This window comes from Phascolarctos cinereus, unplaced genomic scaffold, assembly GCF_003287225.1.
Source record: "Phascolarctos cinereus isolate Bilbo 61053 unplaced genomic scaffold, phaCin_HiC Scaffold_5;HRSCAF=322, whole genome shotgun sequence".
NCBI lineage: Eukaryota > Metazoa > Chordata > Mammalia > Diprotodontia > Phascolarctidae > Phascolarctos > Phascolarctos cinereus.
The window spans coordinates 417,129,837-417,136,035 of NW_027555958.1; positions in this window are offsets into that span (position 1 = coordinate 417,129,837).

Here is a 6,199-nt window from a genome sequence, read left to right on the forward strand (position 1 = left end):
ACATTTTAGACTCTATGGGAGAGACATTCACCTTAGTTGAGTTCTTGGTTAAATATTAACTTGTTGATTAACTTATTCCAAGAGTAAAATTTCCGAGGATGATCTTTGACGACAACGTGCTTTCTTTTCTGCAGGGCTTCAATTTAGGGTTGTAGATTTAGAACTGGAAGGGAACATTGAAGTCTGTTAATACAACCCCTTCATTTTACAGGTAAGAAAAAGGTCCAGAGATAAGAAGTAACTTATGCTAACACACTTGTAACATTGGGGTGGGTCCCCTTGAATACTGACTGTAGTCTCAAGGATTTCTGGGTGTTTTCATTCACTCAAAACCGTAACTTATGAGTCCTCCCCAATGTTTATTGTTTCTCTCATCAGAGGACACAACTAGTTTGAAGAAAGGGCCTTTGATGAAATAGCATAATAAAAGTAATTATTATAAAATATTCTATCAATGTATCAATGTAGAACACCCTTTCCTACAAATGTATACATCCGTGGAGAGAGTGGCCATGTAAAAGGATACTAATGCATGAGCATACACAATGGAAATACTTGTAGAAGGTAAATTCACATACCTCAGATGGTACAGAACCAGAGATGCCCCATTGTTCATTCTGGGTGTATTCCCTATTGGACATGGCGTCTTTGCTGGGTACCTTTGAATCTGTCTGCTGTCCTATTTACCCCTATGGTTACTGTGGTTATTGCTGGGTAAATAGTCTCAGCTGAGCATTGGTCCATTGGCCTTGTTGCATCTCTGCTGGATGCATTGTTTTGCTGGTTGTTGTTGACTGCTGGACATCACAATCAGGACTTTATTCCCTACTACTATATTCTGGACTGTTTTTATTAGGGCTACTTTTGGGCCATCTCAGTTCCAATCTCCAATGACTTAATTGCTAGAACCTCTACCATATAAAGGCAATCTGATACCTTTTTTTTTTTTTGGTGAGGCTATCGAGGTTAAGTCACTTGCCCAGGGTCACACAGCTAGCAGGTGTTAAGTGGCCAAGGTTGGATTTGAACTCAGGTCCTCCTGACTCCAAGGCTAGAGCTCTATCTACTGCGCCACCTAGCTGCCCCGACTGACAGCTCTTAAATCAAAGCCACCACCCGTAGCTAATAAGAGCCAGGCTGGCTAATATTAAGTCTTTTCTTACACTCCTGTGACTGCACAAAAATCAAGCTCTGCGTTACAAATAACTAGCTAATAGTCTTAGTTATCCAATATTTTGTCTGGTTTAGCATCACTCTGCTGAATAGCATTTATAAAACTGCCAGGTACTGTGCTACGCATGAAAATAAATTTGAATTAGAATAAACAGGAAGCTAAGAAGGCAAAATCTTTGTTCTCATCCATTTAGCTCCAAACTTGTTTTTATTATGCATGCCTGGTATTAATAAATTATTATTTCTTTGGTGTGGTATTTTGACCAATGAAAAATCTCATTATATCCCTGCAGAGGTAGTAGGTAGCAGAGGGGAATTTGTACCAAGGTCCACTTATTCCAGATCTAGAGCTTTTGCTGCCATGTCACGCACTGGGGGTAGTTGTGTGATCTTGTCAACATTCTGACTTTAAGATTTTTCATTCCTAAAAATTTTTTTAGAGGAATCCTAGAATGCTAAAGCTGAAAGGGACCTTAGAGGTCATCTACTCCAACCTAGTGATTTTTTTTTAAACAGAGTAGTACAGAGAGGAAGAGCAGCTAGGTGGCACAGTGGATAGAGCACTGGACTTAGAATCAGGAAGACATCTTCATGAGCAACTCTGACCTCAGACACATATTAGCTGTGTGACCCTGGGCAAGTCACTTATTCTTGCTTGTCAGAGCAAATAAAAAATGAAACATTCTTTTCAGTTGAAGTAGTTAAAGGATATCCACACTGCTTTCCATTATTACATTTCTTTTGTTGTATAAAGGACAGAAAATCTACTTTCAGAATTGTTAAATCTGATTTAGAGACTTGTGAAAGAAAGTGAAGGAAGTCCAGCTTACATCATGATATCTAAGTCCCAGAAAGTGGTCTAGGGCAGGACTTCTTAAACTTTTTTACTCATGACCCTTTTTTGCCTGAGAAATTTTTACGTCATCCTGGGTACATAGGTGTATTAAATAGGTATACAAATCAAACATTTACTGATAATAAATCATAAAGAAATGTACTTTACAACAATTCTTTGTTATACATATAATTTTACTATTTATTAAAGACAAAAGCAAGTTTGCATATTAATGAGATGGATGTGCTTGTTTTTTTTTTTAACATAAAGCATTAGATCTTGGTCCAATATATGATACTGCAGGATGTAGAGCTCTTTGATGTTTTTCAGAATTGATCAACATTTTGATTTTATAATCGCAAATGCCAAGAATGCTGTTTTGTATAAATACATAGTACAAAATTGCAGAAGTATGTTTAGGACCATTTCAAAAATTGTTGGAATTTCTGTCCTAATCCCAAGCTAAAATTCATTAAATGAATTTTTAGGAAACTCAAGTTTTAAACCTGGTGGCTTGATAATTCAACAAATTCTTCTTGAGCTTTTAATGGCAGATGACTGGAATTTTTTTTAATTTTAATTGAGTATGGTTTAGGAACCTGACTTAGTGTTTTAGAATAAAATTTTGAAGGGAGATTTTTCTGAAACTGTATCTCCAGGCACTGCAGATGATCAATTATAACTCTTACAATTGAATCTTCGGGAAAGTTATTTTCAATTATAAAACTATCTGTAGTTTTAAACATTTCCAAAGAACCATTTCCACTCTATTCTACCATATGTTAATTTTTAGTGAAACTTTAAATTTTGTCTTTTGAAATAAATGTTACAATATTTTCCTTGAAGCGACATGTTGAGTTTTCATTGTTTTTTGAAAATATCTGACAAATAACACAGTTTTGAAAGCCGTAAGTCATTATGAAAAAAATAACAAAATCAGATTTCTGCTCAGTCAAAAATAGAACTTTATCTATCGATTTCAATAATCTGTTTAATCTTCTTCCTCTTGAGAGCCACCTTACCTCTACATGTAGCAATAAGCTTTTGTAATTGGAGTCCATGTCTTTCCAAAGGTTTGAAAGCAAATGACTGTTAAGGGCACAGTTTTTAATGAAGTTAATGATTTTGATTGTATTGTGAAGCACAACATGTAACTCTGGTGATATTTTTTTAGCTATGCATACCTCCTGATGGATCATGCATTGAGTAAAAGTGATATGTTCATTGCCACCAGCTTTAACTTGCTACAAATCCAACATTCTCAACTATCATTGCTCCAACACTGTCTGTGCAGACTTCAGTGCAATCTTCTACTGTAAACCTTCATTCATGAAAAATACATTGATTTTAAGATATATATATATATATATATACATATATATATATATATATTTTATGAATTTCATTCCCATACTTTTCCCCATGAACTATTTCTGACATTTTAATAGCAGCAGGTGACATGAGATCTTCTCTTATTGCGTAGGGCTTTTTAGTTTTTGCAATTAAACAAGAAGTTCCATAAGAGGCAAGTAAATACTTTTCATTGACAGTAATAAATTTCTCAAAACATTATTTTTCTTTATTTGAAGATTTTAAAAGTAATTAAAATATTCTTTTGCTTTATTGCAATATGCTGCATACTATGTATTAAGATGTTATTTTAGTTTGGATGGTTTCATGCTCTCCACAGCCAAAACTTCATCACATACATCATTATTAGAAGTAAATTCGTATTGCAAAAATGATTAGAAATATTTTATTTTTCTTGTCAATTTAAGTGTACTAACACCTGTTAGCAAAGACTGCCACACTGTCATCAGCATCTTTACCTCTCCTTTCTAAATTTAGCCACTTATCCATAACCGAAAAATATTTTTGTCCTTAAATATAAATACATATTGCTAATAATTCTCAAATAAATACTAGATTTAGTTTATGAAATTATATTTGCTTGTGTTTAATTTAAAAAATCGATATTCACACTTACATACACATACTGTGGTGATGATGGAGAAATATTATTAAAAGGCTTTTGTCTTTACTTGCTGCAATTAAACACATTAATGTAAAAGAAGCAGATAACAGCAATTTTTTAAAAAATCAAACATTCTAACACAATACAACCCCAAAATATATTAATTTGATATTTACATGCTGAAGAATGATGGTAGGAAAATATTATGTCTTTATTTTCCATAATTAAAATATTATGTTTCTGTAAGAGCAGAAAACTTTGAATGTACAGTAAAAACACTGCAATTCATAGCATACAATAGTCTCGAATCTAAGCCAAGGTGTTTCTGGTGGTGTTTGTTGGCATTGTGTGGTGTAACGGCATGCACAGAGCAAAGTGTGCATATTGTGTGTTCAGAACCAAAGCTGTAGTGAAGTCACATGATGCAACATGGCAAATGCTGCCAGAAACAGCTCAGATTCATTATGTGTTTGATATTGAATTAATTTTTGGTCGTTGCGCATTCAGAAACCTTTTACTGTTGCCAAATTTTTCGAGACCCCCACATTCAGTTATGTGACCCGATATGGGAGTCATGCCCCACAGTTTAAGAAGCTTTGGTCTAGGGTAAAACATGGTCAGCAGCTCACTGCTGAAGGAGACCCTGAGGGAGAGCTGAATTTCTGGATTCTTTCAAAATCTCAATCTTCCTTTTGTGACAGTTTCAGTTACCTTTCCTCTACTATTCTGCCTCTGCAAAGAAATATACAATTTAGACAGCTATTTAAATAAGTTACTCCCAGACTTTTTGGAGTTGTGATACCTTTGTTTGGTTGATTTGATGGTCCTCTATTTTACTCAAGAGTACAGTAGGCAGGTGGAGTACAGCGGTGTCAAACTCAAATAGAAATGGGACCACTAATCCATCAGTAAGGATGGCATATTGACTTATAAACCCACATATGTATTAATATTATCTATGTTCTATTGCACTTTGAATTATTTTGTTAACTATTTCCTAATTACATTTTAATCTGGTTCAGCCACATTTGGGAGTGTTGGGGAATAATGCTGTCTGTGTGGGGGAGTGTTTGACACCTCTGATGTAGTAGAAAGAGGACTGAAAAAATTATATCAATAATTTAAATGTATAATGTGAAATCATTCCTTTTAAACAACTATCTTAATGTATATTAAACCATTCCTTTTAAATAACTATCTAAATATGTAATGTTAAATCATTCTTTTTTTAAAAAAAGAAACAGACTTACCTAACTGAGATATTAATGTGTCTCACACTCTGGTAGTATTGTTGTTTTTCTTTTTTAAGCCCAGTCAATTTTACTAAAAAATAGGTTTACTATTTAGAACATCCTCCTGTTCTACCAGTCTAATATCAGAATAAGAAATGAAGTTAGTCTAGGAACATCTATTTTTGGTGAAATCATGCTGGTTTAGTGATTATTGTTTCCCTTTCTAAATATTTATGCAGCATACCTCTACTAATACATTTGAAATTTTGTCAGGAATCAAGGTCAACCTCGTTGGCCTGGAGTTTGCAGACTTCTCCACTTCCATTATTTGAAAATGTAACATTTGCCCTTCTCTGGTCCTATGGGTCATCTTCTGTTCTGTGTGAGATAACTCATTCTGACTCACAAGTTTCCACCGTAACAACTGTGGAGGGTGGTGAGGGCCACAAAGAAGATACAAGGTATACGTTAACTTGATCTAAAGGATCTTAATGAGTTCTGGATAGTATTTCTTGATTTCCTAGTGCTCTGCAACAAATATTAGTGTATAAACTGTAATTATCTTCATAACGGTCATTTAACAAACGCTAACAACAAACCCAGCAAAATGAAATGACTGAATGTCTCATGAAAAGACCTTTCTTATTGATTTTGGAGGCGTAATTAAACCAACTCCAACATGGTATAACACAATGGGAAGAGCAACGGCTTGGGATTTAGAGAACCCAGGTTCAAATCCTGTCTCTACCACTTACTACCATGGGCATTTCACTTAGCCTCAGTTTCTTCATCTGTAAAGTAAGTGGAGTTGGATTAAAAACCCTCTCAGTTTTCTTCCAGATCTAAACCTATGATCTTCCTAGTACAACCACCAAGGTGCACTTTGTGCAGACCTAGCTGATACTAGGTCCAATTTATATAATCTCTGTTCTCTGACACTACTATATCCCCAATATGTCTTCTTATTCTCTCTCCCTACCTTTC